The following is a 24,213-nucleotide window of genomic DNA, read 5'->3' on the forward strand; positions in this document are numbered from 1 at the left end:
TATCATTTAATGAAGAACGGTGAATGACTTAATTATTCTGATCCAAGACAATACCAAAGGACTAATGATGCATACTATCCACCTCCAAAGAAAGAACTGACATTGATTGAACACAGACTGAAAAATCCCATCTCTGAAACTTATTAGCTATGGGACCCTATTCAAGTCACTTCAAATCTCTGAGACTTAGTTGCTTTATTTATAGAATTGGGATGATAACACCTAGCCCACAGAGTTGTGTGAGGATTAAATGAGATGATATATGGAAAGTATTTTGCATACTCTAAAGTACTAGATAAATTCAAGGTAATGTAGGGCAAATGTTCTTTGCCCCCATTTCACGGATGAGGAAATTGAGGCTCAGAGACTGTAAATAACTTACCCAAGGGCAGTTAGGTGGTACAGTGGATAAAGTACCAGCCCTGGATTCAGGAGGACCTGAGTTTAAATCCAGCCTCAAACACGACACTTACTGGCTGAGTAACCCTGGGCAAATCAGTTAACCCTCATTGCCCCACAAAAAAAGCAAACAAATAAACACTTACCCAAGCTCACACAATGACTTGCTGGCAGTCCTCAGGCTTGCACCCAGGAGATCTTCTAAGTCCGTAGATAGTGTACTTTCCATGTGCTAAGAAAAGAACAAGAAGTTTCTAATATTCCTTCAGAGAGAGGAGGCTAAAATCCCAGGTAGAGAGAGAATCAAAGATCAGAGTATTTTGTTTCCTGCTGTATGACCTTGCTGTAATGACAGAATGACTGTCTTTAGCTGTTTACCAAGTGGGCATAGTGATGGAGGAGGGAAGCGTAGTAGAAAGTGTCATCGAGATGCCCCATAATTAGACCGCATGAAGGCTCAGTGTAAGTCAGTTATGTGAGCCTCAGTATGAGATACAGCAGCTAAGGAAGTCAGTGCCAGCTTGGGCAGCTTTAGAACAGGCATAATTTCCAGGCACAGGTAGGTTATCGTGCCACTCTGCTCTGTGCTGGTCAGACTGTGTCGGGGGTATTCTGTTCCATCCTGGGTACCACTGTTTATGGAGGATATTAACAAACCAGACAGTGACCAGAGGGCAACCAGGACAGTGAAGAACCTCAAGTCCAATTCATCGGAGGACTAGTTGAAGGAGGATTTAGCCTGAAGGAGAGAAGAAATCAAGGTAAACATGATAACCACCTTCATTCATGTATTTGAAGGAACCGACTCTCTACCTCTAACACACAGGGTTATGTGACCCTGGGCAAGTAAGTCCCTTAACCTCTCAGTGTTCTGGGCAATCTTCTAAGATTATAAATTGCAGAGAGAATGCTGAGCTGCCTCATCTGGAATAAAATTAATCACACTCACGGCCCCTATCCCTTGTCATTTAGAAGAAGGATTAGACTTATTCAGGTTAGTCCCAGAGAGCATAGCCAATAGCAATAGTAGAAGTTGCAAAGACATTGACAGCTAGGTGGCACAGTGGATAAAGCACAGGCCCTGGATTCAGGAGGACCTGAGTTCAAATCCAGCCTCAGACACTTGACACCCACTAGCTGTGTGACCCTGGGCAAGTCACTTAACCCTCATTGCCCTGCCAAAAAAAAAAAAGTTGCAAAGATGCAGATTTAGATTTGATGTGAGGAATCACTTCCTAACAAGTAGAACTACACCAAAGCAGAACAGGCTGCCTAGAGAGGCGGTAGGAACAAGCAAGTCGGATTATTTCCCAACCTCTTTTTTTTTTCCTTTTTAACTCTCTCTCTGGTACCATAGATAGGTAGGCACCAATTATTCGGAAGTTGGATATTTCAAGCAAGGAAGAGAAAGGCCAAAATGTGTGTTTAGGAAGGTAGGAAGGTTGGGGAGAAGTGCACCAAACATGGAGCAGGAGCAGGAAGAATGCAACCTGAGCCAAAAAAGGGTAAGTCCCCAAGCAGAGGTTTTTTCAGTCCATGATTGGCTGACTCAAGTGGTAACAGGTTTCCCTTCATTGGAGATTATTAATAATAAGAACTGTCATTATACAGTGCTCCAAAGTGTGAAAAGCCCTGCACATGTGATCTCTCTTGATCTTCAAGGAAAGTTTGTATATACACTTGTTAGGGATGATATAGAATTCCTTTCCAGGGATGAGCTAGACTAGATAGATGGTCTCTGAGGTCCTTGCAAATCTAAGATTCTGTGATTCTCTAAGTGTCAAGGTCCCTAAAGAGGGCACATTTTGAGACATTCAGGACATGATACTTGGAACCTTTAGGGTCTGAGTGCTAGTCTAGGAGGTGTATTATACAGGAGGGGTGTGTGTATGTGTGTATATACAAACACATGTATATGTGTGTACATGTATACATATACATGTATGTATATGTATGTGAAGTGCCTTCTTTGCCAGCCTCCTTGGAAAAGACCATGAGGATGGTAGCAGCTCCTACTGGGTGTCCTATGAGGCTTATTGGCAAGGCTAGCGGAAAGCTCCCGCTCTGCTAATGCCCTAACAACCAACTGTACTGCACTGAAAGAAAGCAGGAGGCCCTGCCAAGGACATGACATTTCTCATGCTAATTAGGAAGGTGCTGAGTATCCGTGAAGCTCCTGAGTCTGTTCTTCCGCCTGCTCTGCAGGTAAAAATAAGGAGGTTTCCCCTGGAATCTGCCTCCTCCATCTGCCCAGCCTCTATGCAACATCCATGCCTGATCTCAGTGCCCATTCACTCTGTCTGGGTAAATGATCTCACAGGCTCACTCTTCTTCCCTTTGAAATCTGTTGCTCATACCTGAAGCTGGCCTGTTATTGGTCCAAAAACCCCTACACTTATATAGAGGCTTAGAGCTGGCAAGTCATTTAAGCCAGCTCTTACCCAAACCATGATTTCCCTCCATGACATTCATTCATTCATTCATTCATTCATTCATTCATTCATTCAATAAGTATCTATTAAGCAACTACCATGTACCAGGAATTGTGCTAGATGCTGGAGGAGCACAGATACAAAATGAGACAATTCCTTCCCTCACAGACCTTCCATTCTATTTGAAAGAAAGTATATGTACAAAGACAAATAAATAAGAATTTTAAACAAAGTTAAGTAAAAAGTCAGATTGGGTGGGAAGAAGGCAGGCACTACCAGCTAAGTGAATCAGTGAAGGTATAGGAGTTGACGCATGAATTGAGACTTAGGATCATAGTTGTAGAGGTAAAAGGGTCCTGAAGGGAGCTAGGGGTTTTAAGAGAGAGGTGAGGGGCAGCTAGGTGGCGCAGTGGATAGAGCACCAGTCCTGGATTCAGGAGGACCTAAATTCAAATCCAGCCTTAGACACTTAACACTTACTAGCTGTGCGACCCTGGGCAAGTCACTTAACTCCAACTGCCTCACCAAAAAAATTAATTAATTAATTAATTAATTAATTAATCAATTAATTAATAAGAGAGAGAAGTGAGGGAAGAGCACACTCCAAGCATGTGGAAAGGCCCTACCAATCCGGCCTGTTTGGCTGGACAGTAACGTGAGAGGAGATTAATGTGCGACAAGTCTGGAAAGGGAGACTGAGGTTATATTGTTAATGGATTTAAATGATGAACAGGGGAGTCTGTAGTTTATCTTGAAGAGTATAAGGAGTCACTGGAAAGTTTTAAGCAGAGAGTAGCCTGATCAGACCTGTTCTTTAGGAATAGTTATGTGTCAGCTGTGTGGAGGATGGTTTGTAGAAGTGAACAATATGCTGGACAAATGGTCATCCAGCTTCTGCTTAAATACTTGCAGCTTTGAGGGACTCATCTGCCACAAGACATTCTATTCCATTTTGGGACAATTCTCATTGTTAAGCTGGGGCAGCTAGGTGGTGCTAGAATGCTGGGCCTGGCATCGGCAGACATCTCGCTGAGTTCAAATCTGGCCTCAGGCACTTCCTGGCTATGTGATGCTGGGCAAGTCACTTAATTAACCTCTACCTTCCTCAGTTTCCTCATCTGTAAAATAGGGATAATAATTGCACCTTCCTCCCAGGGTTGTTGTGAGGATCACATGAGATTATATTTGTAAAGCACTTAGCTCAGTGCCTGGCATAGAGTATACTTGTTTCCTTCCTCTTTGGGGAGCTCAGGATCATAGATATAAAACTAGAAGGGAATTTCAGAAATCACCCGGTCCAACTCCCTAGTGTTCGAGATGATGAGCCTGAGGTCCAGGGAGGTTGCCTGAGGAGGGACTTGCCCGAAGTCCCAAGTAGCAGACCTGAGATCCAAATAAATGCAAGAGGACCTGAGAACCAAGTTTAGCTGTCTCTCCACAGCATCACCCCAGGACAGAGGAAATGTGTTGTCTGTTTGTAGAAGCCTGCGTTCTCTGTTGCACTCAATTCGACTCAGTATCTCTTTATTGTGGCCATCTTCTTCGAGTAAAGAGGGCTCTCTGCTAGTTGTTGGGGAGATAAAAGGTTTTGATAAGATTTTGTCATTGCCTTCATAGAGCTTACAACATAAATTGTTGTTATTCAGCCATATATCTGACCCTTCTTGGGGGTTTTCTTTGCCAAGAAAGACACTGGAGTGGTTTGCGGTTTCCTTCCCCAGCTCATTTTAGAAATGAGGAAATTGAGACAAACAGGGTGAAGTGACTTGCTCAGGGTCACACAACTAGTAAGTATCTGAGGCCAGATTTGAATTCAGGAAGATGAGTCTTCCTGATTCAAGCCCAGCTCCCTATCCTCTATGCCACCTAGCTGCCCTACAGTATAAGAGGCTTGATCTAAATCTTTGCTCTATGATTTGTGCAGAATAACTTATACAATATAATACAAAGGAGAATGAAAGAAATACAGTAAACAAAAAGTTGTGCGGATCCTAAGAAGGACATGTCATTATTGACTGTGGGATGAAGGAAGGCTTTCTAGAGGAGGTGATGTTTGAGGTGGGCTTTAAATTCAGATGGGGTAGAGGTGCAACCCTGAAAGTGTGCCACATTACAAGATCAAAGGTCTCTTCTTCTTCTTCTTTTTTTTTTTTTTTAGTGAGGCAATTGGGGTTAAGTGACTTGCCCAGGGTCACACAGCTAGTAAGTGTTAAGTGTCTGAGGCCGGATTTGAACTCAGGTACTCCTGACTCCAGGGCCAGTGCTCTATCCACTGTGCCACCTAGCTACCCCAGGTCTCTTCTGCTTAGGGCTTGAGCCCTAAGCCAAGGTGTCAGGGAGCCCAGTGAGAATTGTGTTTTCCAGTGAGAACATTTGCAGCTGTGTGATTTCTGTACACAATGATCTGTGAGCTACACTGGTTCCAGTTAACCACTAGGAATTGTTTTAAAAAAATCTGCTCAGACCTTCCACCCCAAAACCCTATTTGAGAATGACACACCCGACTACAAGATGGAAGTCTCAGAGTGTTTTGAAGTCTGACACAATTGTAAGTGGGAAATGCAGCCATCTGGCAGGCCTGAAAGCAAGATTTGGAAATATTTATCTTCATCAAGCATTCACTAGGATTTTTAACCACACCATGGCTAGGGTAGGGGTGGGGGTAGGGGAGAAAGAAGGGAGGCTGGAGTAGTTGGGGATGGGCAGAAGCTGGGCTTGGCAACTTTTCTGGAAGGAGAAAAGCTTATGCAAGCTAGAAAGCCCCAAAGAAATTCAGCAGTGGCCCTCAGATAAAGCGATGGTCTCCTTTCTCCTTTCCAGTCCCACTGTGGTTGCTTTATGTAGAAATCAGAAGGGGTGGGGGTTTGCAAGGATGGGTATATTGGTGGTATTGGCAAGAGAAGGGTGACAGGGCAGTAGGGGGTTTTAAAGCTTGATATGAAATTCTGGTAAGCCAAAATGTCAGTGCTGGCTCTCTTTTTAATTGAAAATAGATCTTCAGGGGAGAGAGGTTCCTGGTTTTATTTGGGGGGTGCAATCCAGGGGCAGCTTCAGCTGGGTAAAATCTGAGACTTGGGTTAAGAAAAGCTACATTCATATCCTGCCATAGACTCTTTGAAGCTACATGACCCTGAGCTAATAATTACCTCTAAGCATCTGTTTCCTCATCTACAAAATGGGGGTAATAATAGCATATACCTCACAGGGTTGTTGTAAGGATAAAATGAGATTAAAATATAAAGTGCTTTGCAAACATTGAAATGTTATATAAATGCTGGTTATCATCACCACCACCATCACCACCATCATCATCATTGTTATCATATGGCATCCACACCTAGGGTCTAAGAAAGCAAGAGGTCCTTTGTCCAATGTCTATGCCTTTACCACTTTCCCTTCTCAACAGTCTCTGTCAACTGAAATCCTATAATCTTTCATGTCCTGGACAAATACTACTTTCCCTTTGAAGTTTCCTCTGATACTATTCTTGACCAAAACCATCTTCCCTCCCACACATACTCACCCCCAGGTCAGAAATGATGCTCTCCTCTTTCCTAGAATAACTAGTTAACTGTTTTCTTAAGCACTTGGCCTACTTTGTTCCTGTTAATCCCTCCATGAGGGGTAAATCTTCTAAAGGTAGGGGCCACATCATGTTGAATCTTTCCCCAGTCTAGCACTGTGACCTGTACACCATCTTTATTAGAATCTGGTTTGTAAAGGAGACAGAAAGAGCTCTGAATTTGGGATCAGGAGGGCCAGGTTCAAATACATGCTTTGCTATTTTCTTTGTCATCTTCAACTTCATCCCTCTAGGCTTCAGTTTTCTTATCTGCAAAAGGACGGGGTTAAATTAAATGATGATTTGTGATCCCTAAAGTTTCCCCCACCCCCCCCCACCCCGCCCCAGCTCTAAAACCCATGTTGTGATGAGGTACTTCCTCAACACTGCTTGAATTCATTGAACCGAATTATTGTACTAATGTGACATCTCAGCCACAGAGATGTCAGCAACCTGCAAAAGGTCATATTGCAATGCATGGATCCAGCACGTGGGGCTCATAGTTACAGAAGGCCATAGCGAAAAGGAACCTCAGAAAGTCTAAGTCCAATCTGTCATTGCAGGTCTGGCTGAAACTCATTTAATAGGTCCTGATTCAAATAGTGTCTCTTTCAGGAAGTCTTCCCCAATCTCGTAGTTGGCCATGATTTTTCCCAAGTGACCTTTTGTAGACATTTATTTTGTACTTGTCTCAAGTACCTATCATGTAATAGTGTATATTGTAGTAATGTACATTTGTCTTAGCCTTGGTATAGTTGAAATAACACTGGCTCAGCCCTAAGAAGAACTGAGTTCCAATCCCATCTGACACTTACTTTCTGTGTGACCTAAACTTAAACACCAAAGGCCTCGATTTCCTAAATGCAAGAAGTGGAGATGGACTCTCGGGATCTTTCTTGCTCTGGACCTATATGATCCTTTTTAGATTTTAAGCTTTATGAAGGCAGGGATTAGGAATAGGTCATATCCAAATTTTGTATCTCCTCTAGAACCTATCATAGTATATACAGTAGGTGTTTAATAAATGTTTGCCCTATGTTGTATTTTCTGCACAAGGAAATGGCAAGCCCCATCCAGTACCTTTGCCAAGAAAACTCCATACAGGGTCACAAAGAAAAAGACATGACCGCAGTGACTGATTGACTATGTTACATTTTATTGTTGTCTGAGGAAACTGAGGCCCATCGGACGGTAGTCCCACTCATATATATAATAGTTGGCAGAGCTGGAAGCTTGACACGGGTCTTCTGATTCAATGTGGCTGTGCTCTTTCTGCTACACTATATTAACTTTTTATCTTCCTGATTTCATTTGGGAAAAGAGAAACAAGAAGAGGCAGAAACAGGATTTTGTAAAAATCATGACATTTCCAGCTGAAGACAGTGAATACTAGATCACCTATACAGGAGGCTGCTCTTGAGAAGTTTCCCAATTATTTCAAGAAACCAGGCACTAGCTGAAAATGAGCATTTTGCTTTTCAGTTAATTTTTGAAGTCCATCTGTGATTGATTTATCAGCGTTGATAATATTTTGCTTTCTTTCTTTGCCTTTTGGAAGCATCTCAGTCTTGTGTGCCTAGCCCTTCTATCAAGGACTGGGAGGTAAGAACTTTGGGAATCTAGGTGATCTATCTTTATGGTGAAGGCTAACTAAGAAGGGAATTATTTTCCTACAAACCCTTCTTAAGGGGGCATCTGACATTTAAAATAAAACAGTTTCAGAATGTGGTGATTGATGCTATGTCTGGTCTGTAGACCAGAGGGGGAGGAAGATGTCTGGGATTGCCAAGAGACCAGTCAGTGATGGGCACAGAGCCCAGGGTGACTAGGGAGCAGAACAGAAGTATTTGGCAAACAGTGCCACCTCCCCCCCCTCATCCTGAAAAAATGTTTTGTATTGTTGGTAGTGCCAATACCCACCTCCAACAAGTCTTCTTCCATACAGTCTCACTCCCAACTCCTGATCATCTCCAGACAAATTATTAATAGTGAAACTTATTCATGAACCATCTTTTTGTGCTCATTGACAGGATGACTTGCACTGGGTTAACTCTTTCTTGATATGATATGTGACTGATTCTTTCATCAAACATTTATTGAGCACCAAGTTGTGAACACTTCTGATAAGTGGAAAGAATAAGACATAGCCCTGCCCCCATGAAACTATAATCTCATAGGGGAGATGGCAAGTAATGGCAAGTGAAAGTGGGGGGGGTAAAGGATAGAACACTGGATTTGCCATTGGAAGACCTGGGTTTAAATTCTCACTCTGCCAAGAATAGTTTTTACCTGAGTAAGGTACACAACACTTGTTTAATTGTAAACAATGAAGTTCCATATCAGAGTAAAGCACTTTACTTATATCTCATTTGATCCTAGCAATAACCTCATAATGTAGGAAGTGTAAGTATTATTATCCCCATATTACATGTAAGAAAACTGAGGCTCATGGACACTGTCAACCTATGGTCATACAGCTAACATTCAGGTGGGATTTGAATCCAGGCCTCTCCTGGATTCCTTTCCAAATCTAGTGCTCTGCCCTTAACATCAAGCCCGTCTTTTCTTAGATCTTATCTCTTAAAGTATATACAACTGGTGGACGTGCCAATATTCCCTTTCTTTGCTGCTTTGAGTTCCAAGCTGACACAGTTACTTTCTCCAAAGGTTCCTGTCATTTGTCTATCACTAACCACCAGTTGATGTTAGAGATCAGGGGATTCACACACTATGCTAGACAGAAGCAGGAGCAAAGGTGTAAGAACACAAAAGGAAATATGTTCTAGGAACAGGGAGTATCCAGGATAGACTGCAATTCTGAGTTATGCTATGGTTCTGGGCTTCAGCCTTTGTCTTCCTTGAAACAACCCCAGAGGGTAATCAGGCATCTGTCCAGTGGCATGTGGACATCATTTGCATTTTCTATACTTTAAAGAGAGGAGGGAGCAGTAGAAGCCTAAATTTCTGAGAACATTACTCAGTGATCTGACATTGATGAATGATAGTAGAAGCCATTGGGTTGCTGAGAATCTGGGTATTCCTTAGGGCCCTTGTCCATCCTTTGTGTGGGTGGTTGGTCCTTTGAACTCAGAGTCATATCTACATATATTTGCCTTCCCTAATGTTCAGCACTCCTGCCACCACAACCAACTTTAGCCCAGGGACCCATGGGAATTTTAGGGATCATAAGTCTTGAGCTAGAAGAGACCTTGAGAGCCATCTAGTTTAACACCCTCATTTTCCAAATGAGATAACCAGAGAAGTTAAGTGATTTACTCAAAGTTAGATAAGGTAATGAGTGCCAAAGTCAGGATTTGAATCCAAGCCCTTTGAATCTAGAGCCAGTGTTTTCCCCATTGTCCCTGCACTGTATCTTTCTGATACACATTCCTCCACCACCATGTGCTCCCTCCCTCCCTCTCCATCCCAGATTGTAAGCAATAAAGGGTGATTATGTTCACTTGGGATATGTTAGTGAACCCAAAGGGAGTTATGCAAGGTTTAGGGGCCAAGAGGGAGGGTGTCAGGGAGGGCATGGATGCCTACAGCCAGTATCCTTTCTGCTTGCTGGGTGTGTGGTAAGATTTCCAGCTGGACTGAAAGGTCAGCCAGAAAAGCCTGTGGGTAAAAGTGGAATGCTGAACCAGGAATGGCTGTTTCGTTTTTTTTTTCTTTCAGCCTTTCCTTCTTGCTATTCTATCCTAGAGTCATTGGGGGGGAGGGGGAAGGCTGTTAGATTTTACTTCTGATCAAAAGATTTCCTTCCTTTAAACTAACAGGCTCTTACTTCCCCACTTAAATAGCAGAGTTTGGTTTCCTGATAACATTAACACAACTTCTGAAGAAACTTTTGACATGTTTTAGGAGGACTATGACTCCAGGAAAGGGGGGACTCTCACTCAGTGGCTCTACATCTGTTCCAGGCCCAGTTATGGGACTTCCTGAGAAATACACCTGGCCCAGAAGATTCCTACTTGATCATGTTCTCCAGGGATGTTGGGTTGGACAACATTAGTCTAGGAAGGAAAGTAAATTATTCCTTGTTAAATTTTGTTAGAGCAAATTTATTGGGTGTCCCCCCTCCAAAAAAAAAAAGTAGACTAGGCTATTTCCCCCCACCGATGCCATGCCTTTAGGTTCTGGTCACAGCTGTTTCATCCCTTCCCCAGAATAGCCCAGAAAGTGCTACTTGGTAGACACAATCTTCCTTTGGAAGTCCTACCCTGAAGGGTCTCCAAGTAGAGTTTAAAATAAGTGAGGACAGAGAATGTTACGCTTTTTTCTTTGTATTCCTGGTGCTTAACTCAGTACCGGACACATAGAAAGAGTTCAATAAATGCTTGTTGATTGGTTAATAGTCATGTTTCTACTTCACTGTCTTCCCATAGGCTCATTGGCTCATAGATTTAGAACGGGAAGGGAGCTTAGAAGACACTGAATCTCACATTCCCCATTTTATAGATGAGGAAACTGAAGCACAGAGCACATATGTGACTTGCCTAGGGTCACACAGCTAGTGAGTGTCTGAGGCAGGGCTTGAACCCAGGTCTTTTTTACTCCAAGTCCATCACTCTATCCATTATACCCTACACATTTTCCTAGCAATCAGTTCAGGCAGTGAATGCTCTATCTGGAGTAGATTTGGTGTAGACCTGGATGGACCAACCCAAATGTGGGTATTCCCAAACCCTGTAGGCCAAGAGAATGGACCCTTGTGGGTTAGTTGGAAAGTTGCCTTGTCTTTGGCTAAAATCTCATAGCACCTCTGAAATTTGCTAGTTCTATGACCTTGGGCAAGTCACTTATCCTCTGTACCATCACTTCTGTAAAATATGGATAATAATACCTATAGTCACTACATGACATGGTTGTCAGTAGAGTCAAATACAAAGGCAGAGAGGATATTTAACAACAAAAACAAGTAACAAATATGCCTTTCTCAGAAAGTTGCTTCTGACACATTACCAGAAGCCAGTGAGAGGGAAGAAGTGAGTGGGGAGGATTGCAATGCCTGACCATACAGGAGGTGTGATAGCCCAAGAGTGGGATCCAGGTTGTGGCAAACCTCCCAGCTACAGCCATCCCAAGCAGCCGCCTACAGGGGTATAGAGGAGTGCTGATATACAGTATCAATTCTAAGATGCATCTGAGCTCTCCCTGGGTGACATTAATGGGTGATGCATGGTTACATAGTGCCAGTCCTTTAAATGACTTCCACTTTGGCCCCCAGAGAGTGTTTGTGGTTCAGCCAGCGCAGGATCGTTAATTTCCCATGCAGCCAGCCCACAGAAGCATGAGTTTTAACATCATCTCGTTAATTTTTCTGCTGATACCCAGCTTTGAAATCATTACCCTGACTCCCCAGCCCCCGCAGACATGAGTTCTCATTACTTTCTGGAGATAATAACCCCGCAGATCTATAAATCCAGGGCTGCTGCTGATTGGGGCTGCATCTGTTTTTCCAATGCTTTTATGAAAGGGAAGCCACAGTCAAGGAGACCAACAGACTGATGCTCAGACAGGGTAGCACTTTTGGAGAGACAAACCCATTGACCCAAACATGAAATGAAGGATGTGTGAAAAGAGCTTAAAAAAAAGAGCTATGGGCCTTCATGTACCACAAGCTGAAGAGCATTTTGTCAATAGAACACTTGCTTTTTAAAAGAATTCCCTAAGCAACCATGATACCATAAAACAGAAAATTCTAGCTTTGTAGATCAAAGTCCTTAGCCTCACATTCAAGGGTCTCCATAATCCAGAATCATTCCATTTTCCGGCCTTCTCTCATATAACACCCCAACATCCCAACTTTATGCTGTAGGCTAACAGAGATATTCAGCATCACCAGCACATGCCCAAAGTATTTTGTTTACATTGTTACCTATGCCTTCAATTATATTCCTACCCATCTCATAGGCTGAATTTCTACCCATTCTTTAAAGCACAACTCCAATGCCACCTCTTCCAGAAAGCTTGCCCTGATTTCTGTCCATCTTCCATCCTTGGTGGTATGATGGAGCCATGCTGGAATTATAGCTGAGATTTGAATCAAGGTCTTTCTTCTATTCTTTGCTTATTTGTCCAGGGGCAAGTTATTTAATTTCTTTGAGTCTAGATTATCTCATCTACAAAATGGGCTAGATGATGCCTGCAGAGTACAGGGGGAAAAAATCACTGGTTGTGGAGTCAAATCCTGCCTCTGCTATTTATGGCTTCTGTGACCTTGCTCAAATCATTCAACATCTCTGGGCCTCATCTATAATATGGTGGTCACAGACTAGTTAAACCCTGAGGTCTCTTCTAGCTCTGTCTGTGATACTATGATCTAACAGGTGAACAATGTTTCTGGAGATTTTTTTTAACCTTCCTCATTCACCTTTAGTATATAAAGAAAAAAATATTTGAATTAGGTGTGTATTTCCTTTTGATAATAATACCTATAGTACCTACCTCATGGCATTGTTATGAAGATTAAATGGAATCATGCAAGTAAAGTGCTTTGCAAATCTTAGAGTGCTCTATAAATGATAGCCATCCTTACTATCTTATATATTTTGTATTTTAAGTGATTAATATATGTATCCACAAGACACATATTAATGTCTTTTAGTAAGTCTACTAGACTGCAAGTTCTATGAGACCCATGGCAGAATGGATAAAGTGGTGGACTTTGCATTACTATTACTACTACTACTACTACTACTACTACTACTACTACTACTACTACTACTACTACTACTACTACTACTACTACTACTACTACCACTACCACCCCCACATGGCTGCTACTACTCCTACTAGTAATAATACTAGCAGGCAATCAATAGTCAGTCAATAAACATTTATTAAGTGCCCACTATATGCTGGGCACTATGCTAAATCCTGGGGTTACAAAAAGAGGCAAAAGATAGTCAGTCCCTGACTTCCAGGAGCTCACAATATAATGAAAAGCATTGATACAGCATTTTAAGGTTTGGAAATAACTTTACAAATATTATCTTATTTTATTCTCCCAACAACCTGAGAGACTGGTGCTATCTTTATTCCCATTCTTAGAGGGGAGGAAACTGAGGCAAACAGCTTAAATGACTTGCCCAGAGTCAAGCAGCTGGAAAGTATCTGAGGCCAAATTTGAACTCAGGTGTTTCTGACTCCAGGCCCATCATGCTATGCACTATGTTACCTAGCTGTAAATCAAGCAGACAGGTTCAGATCCCATGTGGGTACTTGCTAGCTGTGTGATCTTGGAAATGCCACTTCATTCCATTAAATTCCTCAAGCATTTATTAAGACTGATGTGGAAAACAAAGTCACTATTAAGTTAGCCAGTTAGTCAGCAAGCATTTATTCAGCACTTGAAGCACTTAGTAGGTTCCAGCTGTGATAAATAAATGAGAGAGTAGAGGAAAGGCTCTTTGCAAACCTCAAAGCCTTATGGAAATGTTAGTGGTGATGATGGTGTGGACAGAGACTGTGCATTATCTAAGTCTGGTACTTTTGGGAGGGCCCAACCTGGTACAGAGGAAGGATCACTTCATTTCATCTTCACAACCCCCCTGGGAGGTAGGTACTATTATGCCCCCCAATTTACAGTTGAGGAAACTAAAGGAGGAAGAGGTCATTTCTTGCCCAGGGTCACATAGCTAGTGAGTATTTGAGGATGGATTTGAACTTAAATCTTCCTAACTCTAGGCCCAGCACTCTATCCACTGAGCCACCTAGCTGGGCCTCAGTTTATTCAATTGTCATCTGAGAGGGTTAAACTAGGTCTCTGAGGTCCTTTCCAGTTGTAGATCGGTGACTCTCTGCCACATGGGGCATTTAATATTTGGATGGAATTAAATCATAAGGCTACTCATTCATTTACAAGCTGTTTTAGGAAGAGTTTACCAATAATGGTTATGGGATAAAACAGGCTAAGGAGAAAAAGCTAAAGGAAATAAAGACCTAATGACAGTCATTGGATGGTGGAGGTTTACTTACTAAAGGTTAGAAAGGAAACTTAAGAATTCTCTTTCCATAAGCTGAGTCACCAGTTAGATATTCTAGAGCAGCTCTCTTTTTACAGCCAAGGAAAATGAAGTTCTCACCAATCAACTAACAAGCATAAATTAGTTCAGAGAGGGAGAGTGATTTGGTAAGGTTTGAATGTCTGATAGATGCTTACTGACAGAACCAGTACTAGAATCCATATCTCTTGATCCTCTGGTCAATGCCTGTTCCACTGATTATATCAGCTTTCCCCAAAATCCTGACTGATAAATGCCTTGTCATGCAAAGTACATTGTGCCCATGTCATCAAAAACACTCAGAATGACATCCACTCTGAGTAGTATCTTAATGAGAGACTCCCCTTAACCCCAAAACGTGGTTGTCCAGACTTCACTTGAACAACCTCAATAACAGGAAACTCGCTATTTTCTGAGGTGGCCTAATTTCACTTAAGAACAATGGTAATTGGGGGCAGCTAGGTTTCAAAGTGGATAAAGCACCAGCCCTGGATTCAGGAGGACCTGAGTTCAAATCCAGCCTTAGACACTTGACACTTACTAGCTATGTGACCCTGGGCAAGTCACATAACCCCCATTGCCCCCGAAAAACAAAAAAACAAACAAAACAAAACAAAACAAAAAAAGAACAGCGGTAATTGTTAAGATTCTTTCCCCTACCCCACTCCACCCCCTTGCATTAAGTGAAAATTTGCCTCCCTGAAATTTCTATTTAGTGTTTTTTTTTCTTCTGCCTTCTGTGGCCAGCAATACAAGTCTCATTCTTCTACTTGATAGCTCTTCCCATGCTTGAAGACAGCTCTCACGTAATTTTCTTACCCCACCCCCATCCCACTTCAGGCTACCATTCCCCTTTCTTGGACAAAGAATGTGAGACTTTGCTCTAGTCTCTACCCACCCACCCACCTTTTCCTCCCTGCCACAATCCTTTGGGAGATTTCTATCTATGACAGACAAAGAGGGGTTAAAATTCTGTTGTAGCCACTTTCCCCCACCCTAGGTACAATCCTGTCATCAGGGAGATAACCACCCCCCAGGCCCAAAACCAAGGCATTTAATTCTTGCAGATATCAGGAAGCAGCCAGGCTGTGTAAGCAATCTGACAGACGTTCCTCCCTTGCCACTGTTGACAGTGATCAGAGAAGATGGTTTAACTTGGGCAGGAAGTGATTGCGTTGCTAAGAGCAAAGCATGATTGACTCAGAAGTTGCAGGGAATGAGTTCAATTTAAGTAGACAGCCAAGCCTGCCCAATGTATTAGTGAATTTGTATTCACACTCTTATTCTTCTCCCCACCCTCCATTTCCATTTTTTTTTTAACTTTTGGAAGTCAGTTATCAATTATGCCACATTTATTGACCATTATAAAGAATTCTGGATAATGATAATCTATCATCTAACATGGATGGCAAATCAGGCCTTTGTTTATCATCCACATTCCGCGTCCACAATACACACACACACACACACACACACACACCAAAACAAAAGCTTCAAATTGTTCTAGTATAGGTAGTGATTTTAGTTGTCCTTCTCTACCAAAGTCTTCCCAAGATTGGGATGCATCTTTGGCAGAATGGGTGTTTGGAGCCCACTGACATTAGTTGCAACATCAGGCCCAGGGTTGAATCATTGCAAGGTTGTTTATGAGACCCTCTGACCTTTGATTTTTTTTTTTCCTTCTGGGAATTTTAAGCCCAAGAGAGAAGTGAATGGTGGTTGGGCAATCATAGACTGAAAGCTTGGAAGAGATCTCAGAGGCCGTCTAATCCAACCCTCACATTTTATAGATGAAGAAACAGAGACTCAAAGACATTAAGTGACTTGCCCAATATCATGAGTAGCAAGAAGAAAAAATGGGAATGAAAGCCAGATCCTTGGAATCCAAATCCAACTTCCTCCCCACTGTGCCACACTGCGCCACACTGCCTTATCTTTGGTTGGTGGCAGTGAGATCTTTTTGAAATCAGCACTCTGAGTGGGTCAGCAGTCGGTTCCTTCTCCTTAGGGTTCCACTATGTTCTATAAAAATTTATTGTGCATAAGGCACCGACCATGGATTCAGGAGGACCTAAGTTCAAATCCGACCTCAGACACTTGCTAGCTGTGTGACCCATGGCAAGTCACTTAACCCCAATTGTCCCACTAAAAAAAAATTATTAAGCAGGTGGCACAGTGGGTAGAGCTCTGGGTCTGGATTCAGAAAGATCTGAGTTCAAATCTAGCCTCAGACACTAGCTCTGTCACCCTGGGCAAGTCACTTAATCCTGTTTGCCTCAGTTTCCTCAACTGTAAAATGAGCTGGAAAAGGAAATGGCAAACCACCCCAGTATCTTTTCCAAGAAGAGTCCTGCCCCCTAGAAAAAGGGGGTCATAAAAAGTAGGACACGACTGAAATGATTAAACAACAACAACAGTGCCGATGTTGTGTCCGGCACTGTACTAAGCACTGGGTTAGATAAATAAGAGGGCTGTGTTAGATCTGTAAAGTCCCTTCCAGCTCTAAACCCATGGTACTAAACCACGGTCTTGGGCCACAGTTGTTCAGCAGTTTGAGGTCTCTTCTTTGACTCTGATTCTAGAATTATGCTGTTTCTTCCCTTGCTTGGTCCTAGTTCCAGCTGAGCATAAAAATGCCCAGAATTGAGGTGAGCCACGAGAATGAGTGCCCCCGTGTGGCCGTGGGTTTTTATGGAAGGTTGTTTCATCAGGAACGCTTTTTAACCTCGTGTCTCTCTTCTGTGGTGTTTGACCAACCAAAAAATGACTTCATTTCTGAAATCCACTTCATTGTCAACCACCTCCCCATAGTGGGGAGTCCCGGGGCTTGTTCTCTGGGTTTCATCTTAGGTGTGTGAGGAACATTGGAGGGGAGTAGGGAAGGGGCATCTTAAACCTCGAAAGCTTTTGAAGATTCAGAGCCCTTTAATGTTATAGCTGAAATTAGTCTGAGGGGTTATCAGATTCAACTCCTCCATTTGAATAGGTTTTTTCTCTTCCTTCTTTCAGCAAAGGGGAGGAAAGATCAAGTTGATGCAATTTCTATATGAAGAGATTAAGAAGTAATACTAAAAAGCAGTCCTTTTACAAAAGGAAGTGTCATCTACAGTAGTAGAGGGAATTTCTTACTGGAAGCAACCAATACTGATAAAATCACAGATTTGGTCAAAATGTTAATTGTTTAATTAATATTAATCTAAGTTAATATAATAAATATTAATCGATAGTTAATATTAATACTAAACGACAATGCTGGTAATGACGACCTTCAGCAAATCACTTAAATTCCTTGAGCTTCCACATCAGTAAAAAGAGCTGATTAAACTAAACAGACTTGGTCCCTTCTAGCTCTAAATCCGATGAATTTTATTTTTGTTATACTTCATAGCTTACAAAACACTTTCACAAAAAGCATCTCATTTGACCCTCATGACATCCTGGTGACATTGGCAAGGGCAAATGGTATCTCTACGTGACAGATGAAATTGAGGTTCAGTACAATTGTGACTTCCTCAAGGTCATATAGCAAGTGAATTTTGAAACTGAGGTGCCAGGAATTCATTTCTATATGCCTTAAGGTTTGAAAAATAAACTTTCCTACCTTTTCAGTTTTCTTATGCCTTACTTCCTCCATGCATTCTATAATCCAGAGACATTGATTAACCTTTTAGCTCTGTCTTACATATGACACTCCATCTCTGACTCTGTCTTTTCACTAGCTGTCCCCCAGGCCTGGAATACTTTCTTCCTAGCTCTAATCTTCCTTTAAGATTCAACTCAAATCCTGCCTTCTGCAAGAGTTCTTTCTCATTCCCCTCTCAGTTGCTGCATCCACCCTCTTGCCTTTTCTCTGAGATTGCTTACCATTGACCCTGTATATGTCATGTATGTGTAATTATTTGCATGTTGTATCCTCAGTTAAAATAAGAACTCCTTGAAGATAGGGAGTGTTTTTTATTCCTAAAAGCATTTTATTATTTTTCAGTTACATGTAAAGATAATTTTCAACATTTGTTTTCATAAGATTTTTAGTTCCAAATTTTTCTCCCTCCCTCCATTCCCTCTCCCTCCCCAAGAGACAGAAAGCAATTTCATATAGGTTATATATGTACAATCACATTAAACGTATTTCTGCATTAATCATGTTGTGAAAGAAGAATCAGAACACAAGGGAAAAACCTTAAAAAACAAAAAACAAAAACAAAAGTAGAAACAGTATGGTTTAATCTGCATTAAGAATCCACAGTTCTTTTTTTTGGATATAGAGAACATTTTCCATCATGAATGAGTTCTTTGGAATTGTCTTGGGTCATTGCACTGCTGAGAAGAGCCAAGTCTATCACAGGTGATCATTACACAATGTTGCTGTTACTATGTACAATATTCTCCTGGTTCTGCTCATCTCACTCAGCATCAGTCCACTGAAGTCTTTCTAGGTTTTTCTGAAATCTGCCTGCTCATCATTTCTTACAAAACAATAATATTTCATTGCATTCATATACCACAACTTGTTCAGCCATTCCCCAACTGATGGGCATTCCCTCAATTTCCAATTCTTTGCCACCACAAAGAGAGCTGCTATAAATATTTTTGTATATGTGGGTCCTTTTCCCTTTTCTATGATTCTTTTGGGATACAAACTTAGTAGTGGTATTGCTGGGTCAAAATGTATGCCCCATAGCCCTTTGGGCATAGGTCCAAATTGGGGAGCGTTTTTTAAAAACTTTATTTGTAACCCTAGCACTTAACAAAGTACCTAGAATATAGTAAAGATTTAATAGATTCTTGTTAACTAACTTAATAAAACAATCCCCCTAGAGAATGTAATTCTCAGACAGGAAAACAAACAGGAATGATTCGGGTTTTTGTCTTTGCATCCTCAGGAAATAGCTTAATGCCTGGCACATGATGGGTGCTTCATGTATACTGGTTCATTGATTAACCAACCCTTTGAGGCAGGTAGAACATGACTTATTCCCTTCATTTTACAGATAAAGAAGCTGAAGTCTTGAGAGGTTAAGGGACTTGTGTAGTCATACAAGTAACAGAAGTAGAAAGTGTAATTAAAACTCAGGGCCTATGATCCCACATCCCATGTCCTGTGATAAAATAATGGAATTTGGCAGATGCCCAGGGGCCCAACCTAATTGATTTAGTATTGTTTGAATTGGGTGAGAATGAGAAACTAAGTACCTACTTGGGGATGATTAGATTGTAACCACACCCGGCCAGCCCTGAGTGACATGTTGGTGTACTACTGACGTCAGCAGGGGACCACTCTCAGTCAACCAACTTGAAGGACATCCCCTTTGGGGGAAGGAGAGAGAAACTAGAAAAATGGATGCTCACTCATAGAAGCTCTCTTTTCGATGAGGAGGGATGAGCGTGGCAGCAGATGGAGAACAGGGTAGGTCCCCTCTTAGTCATTCGGACACCAGTTTGGTGGCGAGATATTTCACGTGGGCTGCTAGGAAAGAAAATTGCTTTCTTTCTCTCTGGCTATACCGAATTAGATCTGAGCTAGGATTTCCATGCTATAAGGAATCTGTTCTCAATCTCTCTCTCTTCACTAACTTATAATATGTATTTTAATAAATCTTTAAAAGCCTAAACTCTTGTTGAATTTACCAGTGATTTTAGCCAGCTTCCCCCCAAGACTGGGTGGGGGGGGATTAGAACCAACAATTTAGATTTTAAACAACACAGTCCTATCTGCTTCACTGTGCCCACTCAACAAAGAACCCAAGTCTTCAGGACCCAAGCCCACTGTTCTTTCAAATCCACCTTAGAATCATCAAATTAACATTATCTGTGTTGTATTTTTATTTATTTTGCTAACCACTGTTCAATTACATTTTGACTTGATTTGGGAGGGCACTTGGGAGTTTTGTTTGCAGATGCTTAGGACTTGCAGTCTGGGATTATGATATCTAAGCTTTCTAACATATATCATGCTGCCTCAAATGGCTTGTTTCTTTAATACAGCTGGGTGAATGAAAAAGTCACAAGGCCTCTGATGTCTTTAAGACCCTGACATCCCAGGTTCCTGCTCTGACTTCCCCCAAACAACCCTCTTCTAGTTTCTCTAGCTTCATTTCTTCCCATTCTCCTAAATGTTACCACCACAAATCAGGCCCAATCAATGCAACTACCACTAGAGTGTTTGAATAACTCACTTTTTGAGGGCCTCCTCTGTAAAATGAGAGGTTCAGTCTTCCTGCTTTAATGTTCCATACAGGGAAAAAATCCAAAAGGGGAAGCTAGGTGGCACAGTGGGTAAAGCACTGGCCTGGATTCAGGAGGACTTGAGTTCAAATTTGGACTCAGACACTTGACACTTACTGGCTGTGTGACCCTGGGCAAGTCACTTAACCCTCATTGCCCCCCACCCTCCTGCTCCCACACATACACACACAAATGTTCCATAGAACATTGTGTATCTTCTGACAGGGGCATGGCTACCTAGGGTTCAGTCAATCAACATGTATTCTCAAGAAGAAATATAACATGATCATGCTGGAGACCCTTCCAAAGAAGAGAGCTTACAGACTCCCTCTTTCTGAGGGTATATAAGGTTTTTTTGGTCCACTGAATGTTATCAGTTTCAATTGTGTGATACAAATTCAACCCAGAAGCAAAAGCAGTTTAACAATTTTGGTTATAACAAGTATGGAGGAAATACAGAAGCATCATGACAAGATTACAGGATTCCAAAAAGGGTTTGGCAAGGATGAAGATGCCAAGATGTCCCCATAAGATAGGGACCAACCTATAGTCATTAAGTTTCTTTTTCTGGGGACTACTCAGGGTGTGGGCAGCTAGGTGGTGAAGTAGATATAGCACTGGCCCTGAAGTTGGCAGGACCTAAGTTCAAATCTCACCTCAGACACTTACTGGCTATGTGACCTTGGGCTAATCACTTAACCCCAATTGCCTTCAATCTCCAGTTTTCCTGATACATATTTTGTAACAGGACAAGTGATGACTTTGGAAGAGAGCATAAAGTTGGTGACCTTGCACAGCCCTCCCTCACTTAAATCAAATTAATTGCAAGTCATGACATCATCCAATGTCATGGTCCTCTTTGGGAATGAAGGACAAACAGCAGCAACAACGAAGGGTGTAAAAGGAAGCTTTGGCCCATGACCTCCAGGAGTTTAGCTGGCATTTCAATCATTGCTTCCAAGTCTTATCACTTTTTCTACTGACATAGTGTTAAGGGCTAAAATTCTAGCTAGTCTGTCTAAAATATCTAATGAGTGGTCGCCAATAAATTACAAGCTTTAGCAAGAGTTAGACTTTTAAGCATTTATTAAGGAGAATAAGAATTTGGTAAAGAGAGAGAGAAAGGCCTAGATCCCTATCTATTAAAGGGAGAGCACATTTCTAGCTCCCCTCTCCACCAGAGTCCCGAGGAAAGAGAGTGAGACCGAGCGCCAGTCTCTTCCTTCCTCCTCCCACTAGCCCGCGTCACTTCCTGACACCAAAGAAAAGACTCCTGGTCTTGCCCTCAAAGACCTTCGCTTCATGGGCGGAACTCTTCTACAGTAAGTCTCCAGCAGGTGGCATCATTCCAATCGTTACAATAGTCAGGCTTGGTGTCAGGCAGATCTGAGTTTAAATCTTGCCTCAGACAATTACCATGAGCAGGTCACTTAACCTCTGTTGGCCTCAGTTTCCTCATCTATAAAATGGGGATAATAATAGTACTTACCTCCCAGAGTTGTTGTGAGAATTAAGTGAGATAACATATATAAATTACCTTGCCAATCTTAAAATGCTATATAAATGTTAGCTATTGGTTTTTCTGTTTGCTGTTCTAATGCTCTTACGCTCTTGGGCTAGAAAGGACATTTATAGATCATCAAGGACAGTCAGGAAATCAGGTTATAAAGACTGGCTTTTACAATGGTGCCTTGCATATATATATGTTAATCACCTCAAGTCATAAAGTTCCATTGTAGGATATATGAAAACAATGGGCATATCCTTAGTAAAAATCTAATTATTTCTAAGTATTGAATTGGAATGAAGATATAAAGAAGAAAGCTCTGTCCTTCATGGAGAATCCTAGAAAATTAGGACCCAAAGTGCTACAGTATCACAACAACAGGGGCAGTTAGTCACCTGTGGAATCAGAAAGAAAGTCGTTCCCAATAGCCTAGAAGAACATATTTTATGCTCTTCTACCCTTGGTCTGTCTGTCAGCAATATCTAAAAGTCAGGACATTACAGGCTGATTGTGTCTTATATTGATTGGGAAACTGATCCCACTTGGAGGGAGAGTAGAAGAGCCAAGTAAGACTGCTTTCGGGTCATGGAATTGAAACTCAGGGGAGTCTTGGGATATGCTTGGCTTTCCCCTGAATGTCTTTTTGCATTCCCCTGTGTTGTTTCCTGGGAAGGACTTTCACACTAGGCTTTGCTACAAGTTGCTTCGGCTCTTCCACAAAAGTACACCAATGAGCTGTGTGATGACAGCCTTGTGTCACTAAGTAAAGTAACAACTGCATTTCTGACAACACTTTTCTAATCTTTCTCTGTTTTCTTGAGCATGTCTTCATTCAGACATTATAGAACTCTGACAGGAAGTAATCTTGTGCAACCATTTTATATATAGGTAAACTGAGGTCCAGATAAGTGAAAGAAGGTGTTTATCCAAGTTCTCATGGCTGGTTAATGGCAAGGTTTGGGGTAGAGTCCAGGACTCCTAAACCCTAGAATGCTTAGTTCAATATTCTTTTCTTTTTTTTCTCTTTTTTCTTCTTTTTTTTTTGTGAGGCAATTGGGGTTAAGTGACTTGCCCAGGGTCACACAGCTAGTAAGTGTCAAGTGTCTGAGGACAGATTTGAACTCAGGTCCTTCTGAATCTAGGGCTGGTGCTTTATCCACTGTGTTACCTAGCTTCCCCTCAGTATTCTTTTCATTTTCCCTCTGCCCTGGAAAGTAATGACCAATGGAAAATGTGTCTGATGAAAAGTAAGTCTCAAAAAACTCTTCAAGCATTAACATTCTAGAATTCTGTTTATAGTATGGACAACTGCGGATCCATAGACATCTGAGTGAGGCTATTGAATTGTCTTCCTGTAACATCGAGGAGATTGAGTTGAATCATCCATCCTTTCATGCCTTCTCCCTTTTAGGACCATGAGCCACATTTATAAGATAACTGACCAGGATTAGAGTTGCAGCTATGTTTATTGAACATGGTTTGTTGTTTTTTCTTCTGAGACTAATTAGCCCATATGGGAATTAAATCTATGACCTTGGACTCATTAGCACTGTATCCTAATGCCAACCAAATAAGAAGAGTAGATTAGCCCCTTCAAGTATTTAGCCTTTGGCATGGTCTAATTGCTCTGTGACCAGATGTAGCAGAACTGGAGGTAAAAGACTAGCTGGTGCTTCCTTCTTTACCCCTAGGAATTTCTTGTTTTCTATTCGTCTCAAATTTTACTATTTATTTCATAGTTTAAAAGAGATTGTTCTCTCTGTACTTGATTTTGGGATGGGGATGGGGTGGGATTCTAACAAATTAAATTAGAATCATCTCAATGGCAAGGATCTAGCCTATTTCATTTTTATCTCCCCCTACTCCCCAGCTCAGTACCTAACCAATTACAAGAATTAATAAATACTTGTTTGGTGTTTTGGAAATTCCCCATTTCCTTATGGTTTGCTTAACTCCTTTTCCTCTTTCCTGATTCCTCTGAATATTTGTCGGTGGCTCTTGCAGCAAAGCTGCCACATTTTCATTCAGTCTGCTCCCATCACCTGTCATCTCAGGAAGACTTCATGATTTGGGGTGACA

General features: G+C 41.7%; 1 pseudogene; it reads left to right on the forward strand.

Annotated features, from left to right (window-relative positions):
• LOC122747603 overlaps window positions 1-24,213 on the forward strand; it is a 105,477-nt pseudogene that overhangs the window by 49,502 nt on the left and 31,762 nt on the right.

The sequence above is a fragment of the Dromiciops gliroides genome, chromosome 3 (genome assembly GCF_019393635.1).
Source record: "Dromiciops gliroides isolate mDroGli1 chromosome 3, mDroGli1.pri, whole genome shotgun sequence".
Lineage (NCBI taxonomy): Eukaryota > Metazoa > Chordata > Mammalia > Microbiotheria > Microbiotheriidae > Dromiciops > Dromiciops gliroides.